The sequence below is a fragment of the Athene cunicularia genome (assembly GCF_003259725.1).
Source record: "Athene cunicularia isolate RWA chromosome Z unlocalized genomic scaffold, athCun1 chrZ_part1, whole genome shotgun sequence".
Classification (NCBI taxonomy): Eukaryota; Metazoa; Chordata; class Aves; order Strigiformes; family Strigidae; genus Athene; species Athene cunicularia.
This window is the reverse complement of record NW_020799142.1, coordinates 2349353-2370710: the sequence shown is the minus strand read 5'-3', so window position 1 is coordinate 2370710 and position 21358 is coordinate 2349353. Positions and strand designations below refer to the sequence as shown.

At 38.9% G+C, this 21358-nt stretch overlaps 1 protein-coding gene across 2 annotated transcripts in view; it reads right to left on the bottom strand.

Annotated features, from left to right (window-relative positions):
- MAN2A1 (mannosidase alpha class 2A member 1) overlaps window positions 1-21273 on the bottom strand; it is a 134771-nt gene extending 113498 nt beyond the window's left edge. The window contains exons 1-2 of one of the 2 annotated variants that reach the window (XM_026866000.1): window positions 21176-21273; window positions 9083-9343 (exon numbers count right to left, since the gene is read on the bottom strand). The gene's annotated coding sequence lies outside the window, so the exon portion shown is untranslated. Of the gene's footprint in view, window positions 1-9082; window positions 9344-14509; window positions 14533-21175 lie in introns of those variants that run through there. The other variant, XM_026866001.1, reaches the window with a different exon arrangement.
- Window positions 21274-21358: the final 85 nt, after the last annotated feature.

The window sequence follows — 21358 nt, the reverse complement described above, 5'->3', positions numbered from 1 at the left end:
CACACTAAGTGAATGATCAAGATGAGACTGAAACCCGTGCACATCACACTAACCCATTTGTCATTAGTGAGTATTACAACCAACATTAGAGGGGCTCTGCCTCCAGGCAGGCAGGGACAGCTGAGTTTACTGGACTGTGTGGATTCAATGTCCTGGAACATCTGACCCCCAGCAGTATAAGGCTCTAGTGGACACTGGTGCTAATCAAATGCCATCTAATTTTAAAGGAGCAGAATGCATTTGTATTTCAGGAGTGACAGGGGTGTCTCAACAGCTGACTGTATTGGAGGCCGAGGTGAGCCTAAGTGGAAAAGAGTGGCAAAAACACCCCATTGTGACTGGCCCAGACACTCCATGTGTTCCTTGTCACAGATTACCTCAGGAGAGAGTATTTTAAGGACCCCAAAGGGTACTGGTGGGCTTTTGGTATAGCTGCCTTGGAAACAGAAGGAATTAAACAGCTCTCTGTGTTGCCTGGTCTCTCAGTGGATCCTTCTGTTGTAGTATTGCTGAGGGTTGAAGAACAATGGGTGCCAACTGCCACTACGACTGTGCGCTGATGGCAATATCACACCAATTGAGACTGTAATTCCTATCCATAAACTGATTTGTCAGCTAGAGAACCAAGGAGTCATCAGCAAGATGTGCTCCCCCTTTAATAGTCCCATATGGCCAGTGCGAGAGTCTAAAGGGGAGTGGAGATTGACACTGGACTATCGTGGCCTGAATGAAGTCACACCACCACAGAGTGCTGCTGTGCCAGACATGTTGGAACTGCAATATGAACTAGAGTCGAAGGTGGCCAAGTGGTATGCCATGACTGATATTGCCAATGCATTTTTCTCCATCCTTCTCTCTGGCAGCAGAATGCAGGCCACAGTTTGCTTTTACCTGGAGGGGTGTCCAACACACCTGGAATTGACTGCCCCAGGTGTGGAAACACAGCCCCACCATTTGCATGGATCCATGCTGCACTGGAACACAAGGAAGCCCCAGAATATTTACAGTACATTGACGACATCATTATATGGGGTAACACAGCAGAAGAAGCTTTTGAGAAAGGAGAGAAAATAACCCAAATCCTTCTGAGAGCCAGTTTTGCCATAAATCATAATAAAATCATGGGATCTGCACAAGGGATCCAGTTTTTAGGAGTAAAATGGCAAGATGGATGTTGTGAGATTCCAGTGGAGGGTATTAATAGCAGCTATGTCCCCACCAACTAACAGAAAGGAAACACAAGCTTTCTTGGGTGTTGTGGGTTTCTGGAGAATGCACATTCCAAATAACAGTCAGATTGTCAGCCCTCTCTGTCAAGTGACTCGGAAAAAGAATGATTTTGTATGGGACCTGAAGCAGTGACAGGCTTTTGAGCAAATTAAGCAGAAAATAGTTCATGCAGTAGCCCTTGGGCCAGTTCGGACAGGGCAAGATATTAAAAACATGCTCTACACTGCAGCTGGGAAGAATGGCCCTACCTGGAGTCTCTGGCAGAGAGCACCAGGGGAGACTCAGGTTCGACCCCTGGGGTTTTGGAGCTGGGGATACAGAGTATCAGAAGACCGCTACGCTCCAACTGAAAAGGAGATACGAGCAGCATATGCAGGGGTTCGAGCTGCTTCAGAGATGATCGGGACTGAAGCACAGCTCCTCCTGGCTCCCCAACTCCCAGTGCTGGGCTGGATGTTCAAAGGGACTGTCCCCTCTACACACCATGAAACTGATGCCACATCCAAAGCCTACAGCTCCACCGACTGAGCCAACTCTGCCTCATCCCTCAGCCTTATAGACTGTCATAACAGATGGAAACCAAAGTTATGGACTAAATGAACTCAGCAAGTATTGTGGAAGAATGGACCATAGACTAAAGGAATGATATCTGTGAGACCTGGTGTCCTGGTTCAGCTAGGATAGGGTTAAGTTTCCCCAGCAAGGGGAAGGGATTTCCAGCTGGGTTATTCATACCGTGCTGACGTCAGGTCCAGCACGGCAGCGTGGGAAGCTTTCCTTTGTGGCTTTGGTTGTGGGAAGCACGCGCGGCGGGCCGGCTGTGTCCATTGCGGTATTTCTCTGTATATCTTTTGTTTACTGTTATTACTATTTATTGTTGTTATTATTGCTATTGTTGTTGTTCAGATTGTTTATTACACTGTTGTATTAAATTTCTCCTTATTTCAACCCCGGGCTTTGTGCCCTACTCAGTCCAAGGGTGGGGGAGGGACAACAGCAACATGGTCTCCAGTCCCAGCAGGGCCTAAACCAGCACACCTGGGATAAGCGAAGGTGGTGATTCCTTAAGATGTATTTGGAAACCTAAGCATAACGTCAATGGTTTGGAATAAGGACTGGAGAATGTCCTGGTTTCAACCAGGATGGAGTTAATTTTCATTGGAGTATTTCATACCATGTGATGTCACGCACAGGGATTTAGGTGGGCAGGCTCTCTCGTTTTCAAGGGACTCTTCACTTGGGGGGCTTGCTTGTGCACCCTCTGCTCATCAGGCCCGTGTTGTTTCTGGGGGGGGGTGGTTGCTGTGCTCAGTAAGCCACTGATGCATTTTACCCATTTCTTTTTGATCTCACTATTGTTACTGTTGTTCTCTTGTTATATTTAGTAAATTCTTTCTTTTTATTCAACCTACGAATTCTCCTCTTTTTGTCTCTTCCCTATTTTACCAGAGGCGGAAGCAGGACACGAAGGGCCGGCCGCTTGGTGTCTGGCTGCTGGCTGAGTTCAAACCTCCACAGCAAAGAATAAAGGGGGAGGGAGAGAGTTATCAGCAGGCCTGTGATGGATAGGAGTGATGTGACATGAAAGGACTGAAAAATAATACTATTTTTTTAAAAAAAAATAACAAAAACGGCTTAAGCAGGGTCACCTCCAGCATTTGCATGTAAGCAAGGAAGTGCTTACAATGCACAATCACAGAGAAATCCTCAAAACCCTTTCTGGGAAATGGCATGCCAGGGTGCCTCTCTAACATACACTAATGCACACACCACAGGCAATAAAAGTGATGAGTTAGAGATATGTATGCAGACATAGGGTTATGATTTCATCAAGATCATCGAGACATGACATGATGATTCTCATAACTGTAAAGTTGCAATGGAGAGATACAAGATGTTGAGGAAAGACAGATCAGGAAGACAAGGAGGAAGAGTTGGACTTTATGTGAAAAAGGAGCTAGTGTGAATGTGCATGAAGCTCTGCCTGTGGACGGATGAGAATCCAACTGAGAGCTTATGGACAAGGACTAAAAAGCAGACTAGTATGGGTGACACTGTAGTAGATGTCTGCTGTAGGCCACCTGACGAGGAATAACAAGTGGATGAGGGCCTCCAGAGACAGACAGGAGTAGCGTCAGATTTGCAGGACCTCGTTCTCATGGGGAACTTCAACCACCCTGTTACATGCTGGAGGGACAAAACAGCAAAGCACAAACAATTCAGAAAGTTCCTAGAGTGAGTCATTGACAAATTCCTAATGCAAGTGACAGAGGATCCAGTGAGGAGAAGTGCTCTGCTTGGACCTCTTGCCAACAGTGAGGGGCTTGATGGGACTATGAAGGTCAAAGGCAGCCTTGCCTGCAGTGACCATAAGATGGTGGAATTCAGGACCCTGAGAGGAGGGACAAGGGCAAAAACCAAGATTGTATCACCAGACTTCAAGAGAGCTGACTCTGGCCACCTTGCTTGGCAATTTTCCAGAGGATAAGACCCTGGAGGGAAAAGGAGCCCAAGAAAGCTTGTTATTATTTAAAGATCACCACCTTCAAGCTCAAGAAAAGTCCATTCTAACAAGTAGGAAGTCAGACAAAAATGCCAGAAGGCCTGCACAGATTCACAAGCAGCTCCCAGCAAAACTCTAACACAAAAAAGAAACATTCAGAGAGTAGAAGCAGAGACATGTAATGTGGGAGGAATACAGAAACACTGTCTGAGCATCCAGAGATGAAGTTCGGAAAGCTAAAGCCCAAAAGAAATTGAATCTGACCAGGAATGTCAAAGACAAGAAAGACTTCTGTAAGTACATAGGTGACAAAAGGAAGGCTAAGACCTGCTACTGAATGAGACAGGGGGTCTGGTGACACAGGACATGGAAAAAGATAAGGTATTCAACATCATCTTTGCCTCAGTCTTTACTAGCGAGACCAGCTTTCATGTATCCCAGGTCCTAGAGACCAGAGGAAAAGCCTGGATCAAGGATAATGTATCCCTCGTGGAAAAGGTCCAGGCCAGGGAATAATTAAACAAACTGGACATACATAAGTCCATGAGCCCTGATGGGATGAACTCATGAGCACTGAGGGAGATGGCTGATGTCACTGCAAGGCCACTCTCAAGAACCTTTGAATGATCATGGAGATTAGGAAAAGTGTCTAAGGACTGGAGGAAAGCCATGTCACTCCTATCTTCAAGAATGGCAAGCAGGACCCAGAGAACTGCAGGCTAGTTAGCCTCACCTTGATTTGTGGAAAGGTGATGGAGCAGCTAATCCTAGAAACTATTTCCAGGCACATGAAGGACAAAAAGTCAGGAGTAGTCAGCACAAATTCAACAAGTGCAAGTCATGATTGGCCAACTTGAGAACTACAATTAAATGTCTAGTCTGGTAGATGAGGGGAGAGCAGTGGATATTGTCTATTACAGTGGATATTCTGCAAGTCTTCTGGCCCTGCCTCTTGTAACATCCTCATAGAGAAGCTGCTGATGTGTGGGCTTGATAAACAAACAGAGATGGACCAAACACCAGCTGAGCAGCCAGGTCCAGGGAGTGGTGATCAATGGCATGAAGTCTAGTCGGAGGACAGTAAACAGTGGTGTACTCAGGGGTCACTACTGGGTTCAATCCTGTTTAACATCTTCATTAATGATTTCAAAGATGGGGCAGATTGTGCACTCACCAAATTTGTAGACAACACCAAACTGGAAGGAGTGGCTGATATACCAGAGGGTCATGCAGCTATCCAGGAGGATCTTGACAGACTGGAGAAATGGGTTGACTGGAACCTCATGCAGTTCACAAGGGGAAGTGCAAAGTGCAAAGTCCTGCACCTGGGGAGGAACAACACCAAGCACTAGAACATGTTGCAGCAGCCCAGCTGGAAAATGGCTTTGCAGAAAATGACCTGGGAGTCCTCGTGGGTGCCAAACTGAACATGAAACAGTAATGTGCCGTTGCAGCAAAGGTGGCCAATGGCATCCTTGGCTTCATTAAGGAGGAATGTTGCTAGCAGGTCAAGGGAGGTAATCCTTCCCCTCTCCTAAGCACTGGTGAGGCCACACCTCAAATACTGTGTCCAGTTCTGAACTCCCCAGTACAAGAGAGCCATGGACATACAGGAGAGTCCAGCGAAGGGTCACTAAGATGATGAAGTAACTAGAATAGTTCTCCTATGAGGAATGGCTGAGAAAGCTGGAACTGTTTAGCCTAGTGAAGGCTTGGGGGGAATCTCTCAATGTGTAAATATATTTGAAGAAAGAGTGCAGAGTAGAAGGCAAGTTGTTCTCAATGGTGTCACTGAAGAACAAGACAAGAAGGCAATAGGCACAAACTAAAACACAGAAGGTTTCTCCTGAACATCAGGAGACAATTCTTCCCTGTGAGGGTGACTGAGCACTGGCACAGGATGCACAGAGAAACTGTACAATCTCTATCCTTCAAAATACTCAAAAGCCATTTGGACTTGGTCCTGGGCAACTGGCTGAGATGACCCTGCTTGAAAAGTGGGTTTCACCAGATGACCTCCAGAAGTCCCTCCCAACCTCAATCTTCAGTCAATCTGTGATTCAAACGTTAATCTGACGTATTTAAAAAAGCCAAGAAAAAAATTAGGACTCAAAAACTTCCACTGGATAAACTGAAGCCAGATCAGGCTGAAATCATTGCACTTAGGCCCAGACATTTGGAAGACAGATGTTAAGTCAATTTTATCTTTCATCCACCATCCTCAGTAAGAATTGGGCAAAGGAATAAATAATTACAAATTACATCATCACTTGACCAGGTTACATGACTGCAAGTGAAGAATAAGTTTCAAGTACCTAGTCAGTAAGAAACAAAAAAAGGCTGAAGACAAGTATTTCCTCTTGGACATATTTTAATTCCATTTCTAAGCATAAAATTGATATAAAAAACAAGGACTTTGTAAAAACAGTAGACAAACAGAAACTCAAAAGGGATGCTGCCTGTTTTCATTATGACTGCTTCAGAAGACAGTTATGTTGTTACAAGCTTTTTCTATATGGGCTTATGCTGTCTCTATACCTGAGGTACTCAAACTGCTGAAATAATGCAAGTTTTGGGCAAGCTTTACAACATTTATCCCGGTGAACGCTAAACTGCTGCATAGAATTAAAACATAGTTCATGCATCTCCAGGCCACCTTTTTAGAGGGATACATGCTTAATTTTTTTTAAAAAGCAACATTACTAAGCATACTGTTAAATGTTTCAGTAGTTGAAAGGGACAAGAGAGGAGACACCCCACCATATTAGTTAAAACACCTTCCAGCTCAGCATGATGGCTGTTGAGAATTCTATCTTCTTTGAGCATAAAGTCCAGACACATCTTGAACTACTGACCTAAAAAGCATCAGTCATAACCATATTTAATCCAGAGTTCTTCATTTAGTTGGTTTTATTACCTAGCACCATTTTTATCTTTTGAAAAAAGTACACATTAGTCTATTTAATTTTAATTATATTACTTTTTAATTTAGCATTATTTTCAGTGGCCAGCTCTATTACAATTCTCTACCTACTTAAAAACACCACAAGTAACAAAGTATGTAATTTCTCTATTTACAATTTGTCTATTAAAAAAAAAATCCTTTATCTTATGCAACAATCTTTTGGGTGTCATGTTATTAGTAACTTATTTTATCTGATTTATGCAAAGAAACTACATCTCTGAGTAGCGAGTCCTTGCAGTATTTCTTACTGAAATATCACAAAGGTTTTTAATCCATATGTGAATGCCTTCTCGTAATGGCTTATCCATTACGGCAGACTATAATGACTTATAATTTATTCAATGAATCCTCTTTTGCCTTCATTCTTTTAATTGATTTCTATCCAAATGCTGCATCTCAACCATATTAGCTCTTACTTCTTTATAGTCTCTCATTTCATTCTCATATATCCACTGAAAAGACAAGCATGGAAAAAGTAAGGTCCAAATCTGTGGGTTTAAGTTAACATTTATGAACAACATTTACAAGCTATTTTAAAATTTAAAATATAATTAAAAAACAATGCTCCAAATATTCTACACAGAATTTCTTGGTCTTTATAAAAAAATCTAGAAGAAAATAAATTAATTGATCTTTCAAAATACATCAGGCTTGACAAAGTATTAAATAGTAAAACTGTATTCAGATACAGTAATTTATATCAGCTCATTAACATGGTGTTACAGGAATTCTGCTCAAGTCAAAGTCTTAGATTCCATAACTGAAATGTGGGTCAGATTTTCAGGATGAGAAACTATATACAAAAGCAATATTAAAGTGATTTAATTATGATGTTGGATAACTTGCTGAGCACAAAGTACTAATGCAATGACATGAAGAACATTAGAGCCCTCTCTCCCTGTGCAAGGCAAGGAAAGAGTGAGTAGGGGAACAGCATTAAGAATATTCCCTGCTATATTTCTTACTTAAGTACATCCATATAACTTAAAAAGAAAATTATCAAAAAGCAGTTTAGCTACTACTGCCTACCATTAGGTAGGTAAGTACATTAGCTGATAGTAGGTACATGTTCTGACATTCTGCAAATATGAAGCAAAACATGAGAACCATTCAAGCAAACATATTTTACTTTCTGTAACAGGTTAACATATCCAAGAACTTAAGCCAATACATTTTATTTCAAAATTCACAACTCACATTTATTTCTAATGCACCTAAAAACAGCACATCACTTAATATGGTAACAGACTGCACAAGGAATAACCTGTTAACAGTCCAATAACTGGAAAATGTATGATCATAGGTCCACATGCTTTACTTTCCTGGACAGAAGTCTTAACATATATTAGGAACATGAACAGTTAGATACAGCCTTTTAAAAAAACCCACTTCCTCTGTAAAAGACATTACAAGTGGTGCCTATCCCTGAAGAGCTTAAAGGGATTATGAATGATACATCAGAGGTTACAATTGTTCTAATATGTGTACTTACTAATCGTAAATTCAGTTTCTCCTGCAGTAGAAGTACTTTCACTTCTTGAATGAGAAAGATGGAATTCAAATTTTAATCTCTGCTTTACAGAACTATGAATATTTATAGTCCTCTCACAAGACTCCCAAAACCAGTACAGATCACAAACTTCACATAGTATTCTCAATGCTCCTGAAACACTCATTAAAACTGAACATATAAGAGTCCATGAACTCACAAGCATCACCAGAAGACAAAATAAACTCAACTTCAACTGTTTGACTTAAAAAACTTCAACCTCTCCATTCTAACCAGTCAATATGGCATATGTTCCTCTTTTCTGATTAAAGTGCCTATACAAACTGGAGACACACAAGAATGCTGAAATACAGAAATGGCATTCAAAAGGGAACACAACACCTGAGATTTTTAAAATTATTTGGTCATGAATATTCTTTACCTCCCCATAAAGACCCATATACACATATATCCCCAAAATGTAGAACTTACTATATTTAAATCAAGGTTATCCACCATTTCCAGTTTAATTGTTGTCAGTTTTAGAACAATCTGGGAAAACTGAAAGAGACTCTGAATTTTTTTCCAAATAGCTTCTGGCAGTACTGGACAATAATTTAACTATAGTTTTTTGTTTGGGTTTTCTTAAGAATTTTTAATCTTTCTGAAATGTTGGCTCTTCATAATCACTATTCAATTTCTAAACAGTTTAAAAAGGGTAAAAAGAAACAGTTTCATAACATCTGTTAAACACAACTACCACCTGAACAATTTTATTGGGTCTTAGATTAGGAGTTTGGTACCAAGCTTTTACCAGTACTCAGATATTTTCAGAATTAAAAGGTAATGACAGCTAGGACTCCAGTAAAACAAGAGAGAAAGATGTACTGCTTACCTGTACACCTGAACCATGATTTCTGCTTTTTGAAGCAAACAAACAGTCCTCAGAATCAACAGCAGGCAAAACTGAAGCAGAAGGAAAGAGCTCAGAGATGGATCCTTGACTGAAGTTTATAGCCTCTGGATTTTTTTGACCATCCTTTACTGATTCACTCAAATTGATCACAGAATCTCGTATGTTTGAAATAATCTCATTGTTTTCTGCTAAGAGGCGTTCTAAATGATCTATTTTTTCTTGCAATATTGAAAGCTGGCCCTGTAAGGAAAAAAAGTGAAGTCTAATTATTTCTCAGACCAATGCTTGACAGAATTAAAAAATTATCAATTTAACAATAGTGTACGATCATGCAAACAAAAAAAATCAAATAAATCTTTGTTCTCCATTTTATGTAAAGACAAACTAATAAGAAATTAAGCCAACATATGAAACTACATATGAAACCCTCTCCTTTCAGAATAAGGGAAAAGAGCAAAAGTTGCTTTTTCCACCATGAACTTCAATTTGCAGCACAAGATTTAATCAGTGATACAAAGATATTCTTAAAAGGTCATTCTGTTTCAAGTACCAATTATGCCACCTTCAACTTCTTCATGTCTTTCACAGATGTGCAAAAATCTGATGTTTTCATTTATCATCACATCAGAACATCAAAGAGAAGGCAGTCACATCACAATGGGATTAACAGGGTATATACATTTTAGGTTTCTCCTGTATGTGTAAAATAGTATATCAATAAATACTGAGTTTCTTATTCTCAGTGAAATTTAGAGAGAAATGAACAAAAGTGCTTAAGTGTAAAATATTCCTTAACAGCCTGGTCATAATAATAATCCGTATAATCAGACCATTACAAACAAAGATATGCCATAAAAGACAGCTCAAACTGACATCACTTTCAGTTGGGTCATATTCAGTTGCCAAACAACAAGATTTTGTAGATGATTCTGGTGTGCACCATAAGAGGAAAGATAGAGAATAACATCACTGTGTTTCAAAAGAAGTCAATGCATCTCCCAAAGCAACTTAGAAGGAGATACAGATACCACAAAGCAATTTAATATCATCTAATCACTATATTGTTGGAACACAGGAGGGAGCATAGCAGAACAAGATACTTGGAAATGCTACTGCCCTCTTATGTGCTAGCCACTCCTTCCAAATGCTTTTTTTTTCAGCCATGAACGTATTAGCTTTTACAGAATCACAAAAGGACAGATTATTTAACATGGGTTTAGGAATATTTTGTTTTAACAGTGATTTCTTTCTTTCTTCAGACTGACTTCAACCTAACAATAATAAGAAAAGATAAAGAACAAAAAGCCAGTCACTTCCTATTATTAAAGTTGTGATCAGACCCCAAAATACACAATGCATGATTAAATTTTTTTTCAAGAAGCTGTCATTACAACAAGACAGACTGCAGATTCAGGCATTTACATTTTACCAATTACATTTAACACAAATAACACTGATTCAGTAGACAGCTACTCTGTGACCTATGATATCAAGGACAAGTGAAACTGTCCTAAAACCAATTTCTTATTTTCTAAGTAAAGCAGACTAATATTGGAAACAACATCTGTATATGACACCTTTTTTCCCTTTGACAATAATTCACTTGAGGTCTTTCCATTTTCTTTTTAAGGGACAAATTGTTTTCTTCAAATGCCAAGTTAATTCCAACTTCTGTAGTTAGGCTGTTTGTAAAGTGTTAAGCCTCCATTATATATCATGATGCGCACTTTCTTTTAAATTCTGTTCACTTCAAGAAGTCTGCAGGAATGAAGAAAACACCCCTCACCAAGAGATACCAATCAGCATTTTGGGTTCTACTAAATTGTCATTCTTATAGTTCTATCTTTATGGAAGTTCTTTGTAATTCTGCAGAAGGTAAGTTTTAGAAATTTTTAAGCTGATGGTAAGACTGTCTCCTCATTTTCTGGGCTAAGTAAAGTTCTGACCCACTGCTTTGCTTTTTTTCTTAGATTGATACATCCTGAAAACAGTAACAGGTTTTAAAATGCAGCACAGACAAATGACTTACTGTTTCCCAAAAGGCAAAAAAATATTTTGACAACAGATCCAGATTAAGCTAATAGAGATGTGGGAACAACATCCTAGAATCTCAACAGTTCAAACACAAATACTAAGAATTTATAAAACAGATTAAGTGAAACAACAGGAAATAAATATGCAGATAACGGGATACTGTAGGGTTAAAAACCAAACTGTAGTCCCATGCCCCCTGGTGGCAACATGAGAAACAACTTGACTAAAATCTCAAATGCTACATTAAAGATAGCATGTACACATTTCTGTGTAAAATTGGTATTTCCTCTTTCAATATCTGTGATACTTTAAACGAAAGGTTTCTCCACTCAGAAAACTAATAGCCTATTATGCCACTCACTCTAAAAAATAACATGAAGTAATACTGATTGAGGTTTTACAGGCTGCCCAACATAAGCTCTGATCTCTAGATTCCGAAGCAGATAAAGTATAGCTGCCATCTATACAAATTACCACCTGCCTCACTGCACATGACTATAGTTCACCAAATGTTACCAAGTGTGTAAGCAGCTAAAAATGCTGTTTGCACCTATCCCTCCACTATATATGCTGCCTCTACAACTGTAAAATCAGACACTTAAAAATGTATATTCTCATTCACTTATGTTCTAGAAATATTTTACCTCTTCCTTCAAGAAAAGGGTTTTATATTGCTTAGCAATAACCTGAAAACTAGCTGGTCATAGATTACACCACGAATCTGCCTTATGTCATCTAGCCAAATACAGTCTCCAGCACTGGCCAATATCACAACACAAAGGAAAAAAAAAAAAAAAAACACCTCACAACACACCCAAAACACCAAAAAGCACACAAAAATATCAAGTACATATTTAGACCAATCCTTCTGGTGGCATATACTGCCAATCTCTAGCAGTCAGAATTAAACTTCCAATTTGGAGGTTATGTCATATTTCATATCTCTAAGATGGACTTTCCTTTGACTTACTATACTTTAAACCTTCAAATATCTACAATAAGAAGTTCTACCATTTTGCTGTTTATTATGTGACAACACCCTTTGCTCATCTTTAAACAATTATTTCAGAGGTTGCTATATACTTCCAGCAATTCAGGATGAAAGTTTTAAGTCTATTTAGAACTCTGAAGAGCAGTGAATTTTAGAAGTCCATTTAAGTATGTCACTTTAATTTTGGAAGGAGATATCCTGCTACTTGGAAAAAGAAATCCTTACAAAGACCTACCACTGTGGAACTTAACAGAGAACATGAATAAAGACAACCCTGCTTTCTTTTATGAAGACTATGAGACGAATCATGCCTCTCTTAAAGCATTTAAACATGTCATGTGCTAACTCAACTTGAATGCAAAATATAAAATAAGAAGTTATAGGTAAGAACTATGACCTCATGCAGTACCCAAATTAAAACTGACAGGCAACCAAATCTTTACAGATTTTTAAAATGTTTTCAACTTCTTCAATTCAACTTCAACTTCAATTGTGAAATGCATCAGTCATGAGAGTTAACTTTAACAAACAAGTGTTACAGAGTAGAAATGGATCCCAGTTTTCATTCAGTATGAAAATAGTTAATGTCAAAAATCCATTCTCAAGTTGAAAATTACACATGGATCCAAATTATGCAAAATATATCTCATTTCATTGCACATTCACCTTTCCTCCTTACTCATTTTAAATAGACAATACCTAGAACATAGTATTCAATAATAAAAATACTTTAAAATGAGCTAAACACATAAAATATTGCAACTCTTCAAAACAATAAAATTAACATGAAAATAAATTAAATTGTTTCAACATTTTAGAGGAAGACAACTGGCTTGCACTGTCCAACTTCAATTGTCACAGTCAAACTACAAAACAGTTAAGTTACTCTGTTTCAACTTATTGATTGCTAGTAACAGATGTTGACTTACTAGTAAAACAGATTACAAGCATGTTACAGGGGCATTAAATAGGTCTAATTAAAATAAACCAGACAGGTCCTCTCCACTACTAAAAACATACTCTAACAGTATTTTATTAATTTAAAAGGTTTTAAAGTTTTTCAAACATCGAGTGAGGCAATTTTTTTGCTTTAATATGAGCAGACACGCACCAATTTTACGTTAACCAATTCTGCATTAAATTTTGTAGACACTGCATAGCAAAATTTGGCTAGCTGCACAATTCATAAATGTCAGCAGATCTCCCTCTTACTTTATGGCATGAAGTCTTCTCAAAAAAAGCAATCCTAATGCAAGACTCTAAGTCTTGCCTTTCCAATCACAGAAAACTGGAGGTACACTGTCTGGATAAGTACATCTTGGACCAAATGAACATCATTAAAGGATGCTCTGTTAATCTACATGGTTGTTTTAAAATAAGGAAATGCAATGTAAATTTATGTGAATCACCTGTCCTATAAAAAAAAAGCAGTTAATAAGTTTATAAAAACTGCACTGTAAACTTTTCTTTCATTTCTCTCTTCTTTTATATATATTTTTAAGAATGTGCAAATGAAGATTTTATTAAGAGGCAAGAAAGGCAACCCTGTTGTTACTGTACAGTAAAGGAATTAGTTCTACAAGAAGTGCAAATCAAATGATACTGAAAGTAGCTACAGCTGCATTGGTAGAAGAATAGCATCACATGAGCAGTGCATCTGTTCACCATCCCCATGGTTACATAGGGTTGGACTTAACCAACAAAATCTTCCCATGTGAGCACAGCACAGATCAGCACACCCTCCTCCCACTTGGAACAAAAACTGTCCATGCCTGCTAGCTGCACTGAGAAACCCACTACATAAACAGTTCCTTATGCTTCAGTCAGTCTGAATCCTTCAGCAGTTTTCATGCTTCAGATACTCCAGAGCAGTCTGCTTTCGCACTGCCCTCTGCTTGTCCTCTGCTAGCTTCTGACACCACTCTGATCTCAAGCAAGAACTCTCTACAGAAACTGGCATACTGCCACCCAGCACAAGGAGGGAAGACCAGTAACACAAGGAAAGATCAAGCTGTTTTACTCTGGGGAAGTGGAGAATTAACAGTTTCTCCGATCTAAGCACTGTATATTGCAGAAAGCATGTCAGTTACAACTTTCATTTCCTCAGTGAACATTCATCCCTTCTCTAAATGCAATGAGTTTCAACAGGCCACTAACGATCATTTCATCAGGAAAAAAAGACAGCTAGCTCAAATAATTGAAGTGGGAGTATGACAGAGCCACAGATGAGAAAATCTCACGGAAACAGATAGGCAGAGGAGAAACCCACGTTACAGACTTCTGAGGTTAGTCAGCTAGAACTTGATTATTTGTATCCAAACTCAGACAGCAACCACCAAGTGCTTGGTTCAAAATCAGCCAGAGCCCATCCTCCTTCTTACCACATGAACAAGCAGGAGATCACAAAGGAGCTGGCAGTATCCTGCATAAGAGGCTCTGATGCACCAATGAGCTGTGGTGAAGAAAGCAGAGTACCACATTGACCAGAATTGTCCAGGGGATGTAGAATCCAAGTCAAGATCGTTGCCTATACATATTTACTGCAGTAAGCAGTAAAGTGAGGAAACAGGACTCAAAAAGTCTCATCTTCTGGCTGCAGTTATCTTAATAATTTTCTGCACTAGTCAATAACTATTTCCAGATACATCTTCTCAAATCACATACGAATTTCACTAAAGTCTTGATATAAATCTCTGATCAGATGCTAGCATACCAAGACAGTAAGACCAGAAAACATTCTCTGGTCAGTGATTGAGCACTGTACAGTGAACAGAACATAATAAATGTAGAATTAAATGGGCACCTCCTGTACAGAAAAAGGAAGCAGGTACAATATAAAAATACAACCTGATGTAGCATCAAAGCTTAACATTTGAACACACTATTTCAGCATGTATTCACATTGCATGGTAGGACGTAGAACAAAAAAACAAGCATACACCACACTGGTCAAAAGCACAAGTAAAGGTTTAAAAGCCTTTATTAATCTGGACAGAAGGCTTATGCGCATTTGTGATGACGAAAATTATGCAAGTAACCTTGTTAATAGTTTCCTACCTTTAAAGTACCACTCAAAATAAGCTTACTTTATGAAGACACTGGCATTCTGAATTTTCTGAACTACAAAAGCCTGTTCCCTTAAAAAATGAGAAAATTCTATACCAAAGACGCAGCAGCCTGACAAATAGATTTTAAGAGCCAAAGGACTTGCATATTCTGTTTTACTAGAGGAACAATAACACAAGTGTTTAATGTGCTATTATCCTAGATGTAAGTTTCATGTAATTTACAGGAATAAAAATAAGGCATGCTGCTAGGAACTAATTTGACACTATCATCAGTGATCTGAAGGCAAGGAGGAGTCAATCTGAAAAGCGTTCACGACTACTCTGGCTGATGTGTTTCAGGTTCAGTTCCTTTTTGATTCCTCTCCCTGCCCTACACTGAATCTTTATTTAAATGGCTCTAAATCTTTATTTAAACAACTAGCAGTACTAAAATGAAGCACAGCTTACATGGCATTAAGAGTATGAGCATTTTAATAATGTTTATTTTTATATCAACAAGTCAAAACTTGAAATTACAAAACCATATGTCAGATAAAGAAAAAGTCAAGTAAAAGGAAAGCAGGAAACTTTCTCCATTTAGTTTATACAGTTTAAGTTAGGAATTGATTCTAGGTAACAGAAGGAAGTGCCCATTTATAGGTGGTGTTACTACTTTTCTGAAAAATAGATTTTGCTCAACATTTACCATAAGTTAAAGTCTGTGTGAATGAAGGCGGCTATTAGCTTCCACTTGACTGCTGCTTAGCCAAAACTTTACTCAAGATGTGCAAGCAACAAAGACATAGACTCTGAGAACATTAGGAAGCACAAAGAACTGTTACTGACCTGTAATTACATTAACAAAGATGGCCTCTCCTCCTTTACAAGGTACTAGAAACTCAGAAGAAGCAATTCTAAATTTTCATATCTTACACTCAAGATCATTTCCTGTGAGGTTCAAAGGCTTTTAGACTGTGAACTTACTAAGTGTTGTTAATAGGGTTTTGTTTGGCTTTTTTTCTAAACAAATAAACATGTTACAAATCTAGGAAAATGATGGTTCTTTCTGTGGATTTCTTGACCCAACACTGAATCTTCTCTGTCGTGAAACTCTTAAGAATGCCACTAAGTCACTGTGCCCACAATTTTTCAGTGCTCAGAAGTCAAAAAATGACAACTTCAAAATTACATACAACCTTAATTGCCACTACTCATACTCTAGAGTAAAATAAACATTTTCTAAATACCTGATCATGCTGCTTCCAATACTTCTGCATACAGAAGTCCTGTTCCTTGTTATACAACAGAGGTCTGAAAGGTCCCAAATGAGCTCATAAAGTACATCAATTACTAAACCATGAAGCAACAAAATGCATGTATTTATAGTCCATGTAAGACATTGATTTCAGCTACCTCATTACAGCAATGTGCTCAGCAAAACTCAAGCTGGAAAAGGTGTTTATAGTGTATCGGGAGCTATTTCAAAACAGGAATTGTACAGACTCCCAAGCTTGCACTACACAGCACTGGGACATGGCAACTACCAAGCATAAGCTCATACACTGCAGTTATAGCTACCTAATGGAGACTCAGGACTGACTGAAGGTAGTGCTTCCTTACAGTACAGGAAGTGCTAACTCAGCAGTACTCTACAGTAAAGTTCAAAAGGTGCCTCTGTTCAGCACAGATTTAGAGAATTGATGGTGTTTCTTACATGTATTTGGTCCCAATTTCCTACTGTTACCGCTCCACCCTGCTGTGATTCTTATTTTGGCCAGGTGGTACTACTACCAAATTATTGCCAAGCACAAATGAAATAACACTCTATACTGCAACAATCACTTCTGGCACCATTTGTGCAGAGTATTTGATGCATTGTGTAGATGCCTTGAAAGCATAAATCCAGTAAAGAAGCTTTAGCAGTACCACCAACAGCCAGGCCACTTAATGCTTTGCTGGAAGGACACTGGAAACAAGCCAGCTGCTTTTGGAGGAACTGTACTTCATCACCTCTCTTCAATGTAACACAACTAGTGAATCCATAAAAGCAGTGAACACACATAAAAAGATCAGACTAAGCATCAAATAATGGTGGTCAAAGGCAGGGGTTGGGGAAGGGAAGAAAACACAGGGGAAGGAGTTGGGGGAGAGATCTTATTCAAATAACACTGTTTTCTTTTTTCTAAACAGTTAAGAATGAAAGCTGCTGTATGTTTGTGCTTTGTCTTTTAATAAAGTTTACAGGAAAGACCGAAGATATAAAGGAGCAATCACTTAGTGCCATTCTAGTTATTAACCAGAATCACAGCAGACTTGAGTTTTAAAAATCTATTTCCAGAAACAGCCTTACACACAGTGGGGACATATGTCCCATAAAAGCCAAAACAAGTTCCGTGAAAGTGGTTAAAGGAAAAACTTTATGTCCAAAGCATCACTTATCAAGTAGTGACAGAAGATAATGCATTGTGTTGCTGTTTTTCCTTGCTCAGGCATAAAATTCACTAAAAATGAACTCTAATGTGAAGACTACACAAAGGCCATATATTTCTGAAGCAAGATACTCTTACAAACAAATACACCACTTTTTTTTAAACTGAATTTTTAATGTGTGTCACACATGCTTAAAAATTTAGAATCAAAAGAAATATTCCATAAGCTTCTGTAAATAAACAGCTTTTATGGATCTGTTCTAAGTCAAGGTAAAGTTAGTTGAGAAAACAGGCTGTGTTAGGCTAATGATTTTTTTCCCTATTTGGGTCCAAAATACAGAACAGGTTAATAAGGGCTTACCAGTGTTTAGTATTCAACAGTATACAGTCACACTGGTTGTTCAAGATAAAGCTACTTATGGACTTACTCCACTTCAGACTTGATTTGAGTGTAGTTTTCATTTAGTAGTTATTAATATGGCCCACAAATCACTTGCACCTGACACTCCCTACACAAGAGATAGCACAGGACTAACCACCACTCTGAACCTCCCTCCACTGTATAGTCAACAGAATATTTTGCAGAGGATTCTGTATTATTACAGACAAAAACAATATACTCAACCATTTTTCCACTATATTTCACTAGAAGACTCAGACAATGATATGTACTGACAACCAGAAAAATAATCTAAAAACACACCTAAGGCTATTCCTCTACCTTGAGCTTGTCTCTGCACAATGTTGTAACATTGCTTCTAGCATGAGACAGGGCACTAGGACACATTGCATCCTGAGATGTGTCCTGAGACAGAAGCATCCTATGGCTAGTAACAGGCACAGAGAGAAAGACAGCCCTGCGATATGGCCATCGTAAGAATAATACATACCTGACAACCAGGGAGGGTCCATAAAGATATATGCAGGAACTACAGAGGAAGGGCCAGTTAAGTCTTGATCTCCATGTATTATAAGTACCTAATCTTACCAAAATTATCAGGGACTTCAGTTCCTATGGCAAGGTACAGATCTCCTGGTATTATGATTTAAATCTACCACCAATGACGACAAGGCTATAAATCACTTCAGCTCAAGTTCTATCACAGTTGCCACAATGCCATTTTACCATGGATAGGTGTGGATAACATTCACTGTAAAACTGACTACTGATGCCAGCTTTTGCAAACTCAACACCTAAAAAGACACAATGTCACCACTGCCTCACAAGTCTGAACAGAGGTGCTCTTCTGCACAGCAGTGAAAAGCATTTACGAGTATTTGGCTAAAACATATGTAAAGGCATCCACCTATGGATATTCATCCATCTTGAGAGATCTTGTCCTAAAATTATTTCCACAAGACATTTCTGTGGCATACTTAAATGCTACCTGAACTCTCAAACTGCAAAGCAAACTCTGGAAGGACAACTCTTCACTACACTAGAAGACAAGCCTGAAAGAAGATAGGTTCACAAGACTGAGTCTGACACAAACTATACTGAGACCACACAAAGAGAAGGTGCCTTGTCTGGAAGATAAAGTGGAAACGAAAGTAAGGAAACAATCATAATCATTTATTCTACTACTGGTATTAGGTACCATGACACTCTAGGTGAATGCAGACCAACAGGCACTGCCAGCTGAAAAATTCCAACTCTCATCCTCAGAGAAATTAAATAAAAAGATAGGTGGACATTAATAGTTAAACAGAAGACTGCTTCCAGAGGTACCCACTTCTCTGAGCTTAGTGTAAGCCACATAGGTCAGGAAGAAGAAACTAATCAATATGCAACTTCCAGGACAGGAAAGGTGACGTATGTTGTTACCAGAACTGCACAAACTGCAAAGCTGAAGATTTAGCACACTGTCAGAACAGAAAGAGGTATAAAGTGAATCAATACAAAAAATTGTGAAAAAGTCTCAGTTTCTATTTCTAAGCAAAAAAAATTCTGACCTTTTTCATCAGGAAAGAGAATGCCTTCTTAAACCTACAGACAAGATGATCTACTGCTGCCATAGCTTTTCACACACAGTAACAGCTTGAAGTTTCTACATCTGTGGCTAGTTTCACTTAACAGTACACCGAGTTCTGGCAACGCTGCACTGACACAAACAACTTTTTGTCAGCTGAAGTAGGATTAAAGCTGTTCCTTTCAATGTTAGTTGTTAGATGATGTTACAGGGCTCTGAAAGCATTTGCTAGGTGTGAGAGGTTTCCCAGTTGTAACAAAGTGAAAAATTTCTACTCTACAGGCAGCAAAACGAAATGACAAAATCACATCAATTTCATCTGCAACTTCCTCAACAGATAAAGCAGTTAATAAAGGAAAAGGTTCACCCAAAGGAAGGACCAGAACAGTGACAGGCAGAGGATTCTCCAGTGAGAGCCAGAAGCCTCAAAGAAATTTAGATACAGAAAAGGCAAAACCAGTAAACACTGACAGACTGTTCTAGAAGACTGAGGGGAGGGAGGAGTACAGAAGGAGAAATGCTTGCCTCTAGCTGACTAGATCACATAGAAGGAAGAGGTGTAACGATTAAGGTACTAAACCCTTGCTCACAAGAGATAAGACCATGTTACACCACAGACCAGCCTCACACTGTAGGAAACAGACAGGCATTTCAACTGCAAAACACTGACAATGGAAAACAAAACAAGTCTAAAAAAAATCTTCCCTGTTCACTCAAGTATTTCAAATCAAAACCTAACATTAAAAAAAAAAAAAAAAAGACCACCCATGTATGAGCTTTGCTGTTCTACACTTTACATGGATTAAACTCAGCTGAAAGTATAAAGACACGTGAAGTGATTTCTGCATAGAAAATTTGGTGATCATGTCACCAAAGCAGCTGTTAAAAGTGCCACACATGGCATTACTCTGCTGGAGCTACATATTGAACAGACATAGCTGCTGTATCCAGCCTTGTCTTGCTCTCTTCTCCTAAGCTTCTCTCCCATTCTCTTAGTTCCTACTAAAACTAGAAGCTGACCTCTGAACTGAAACTTGAAGGAATAAAGGCAGAACAGATCTGCACTCTTTCTTCATATTTAAATCAAGGGTTTCATCTCTATTGTTAAAAAAAAAAAATCGTATCAACTATTACTTTTGCATTAAATGAGAAGTTAATTATTTCATCAGATAGTTCTTCTTAAACATGCCTTTCGACTAAATGCTGCACTAAAAAGCACTTTAATTGGGTTTATTTCCCAAAAAGGAAGTATGATGCAAGCATAAATAAGCTATAACTGCACTTCATATTGGGTTTTTGGCCTACTACTATAAGAAAACAAAGCCATTTATACGCAGCAGTATTCTGCCATTCTGCACAGCATATCCTGTGCTCTCTGAAATACCTTTATCTTGTAGGGTTAAACATTCTTCATTAGAACACTAACACAACATACAGCTTTGACATTTGTCTCACACACAGACAACCAAGGGAAACTGAGGAAGCAAAGAACGGCTTTGTTTAACCATGCGTTGCAGTCAGTATCAGTCAGTTAAGGCCCCAAAGCAAGGCTTAGCGAAAAGCAAAGCAATAACATAAAGTCAGCATTTCCCTAAACCTACCTGTTGATGACACAGCAGAGGCCCACCCTCGAGTTCCCACCCTTCCCCGTCCTCAGCAACGTTCCCACAGAGCAGAGTAAGCCCCGCACTCCCTCTTCTGCTGCTTGTCCCGGTCCCGAGGAGGCCGCAGCGCAGCCCCCAGCCCGTCCCGCACGCGGCGCGCCCTCCGCACCGCCCCTTACC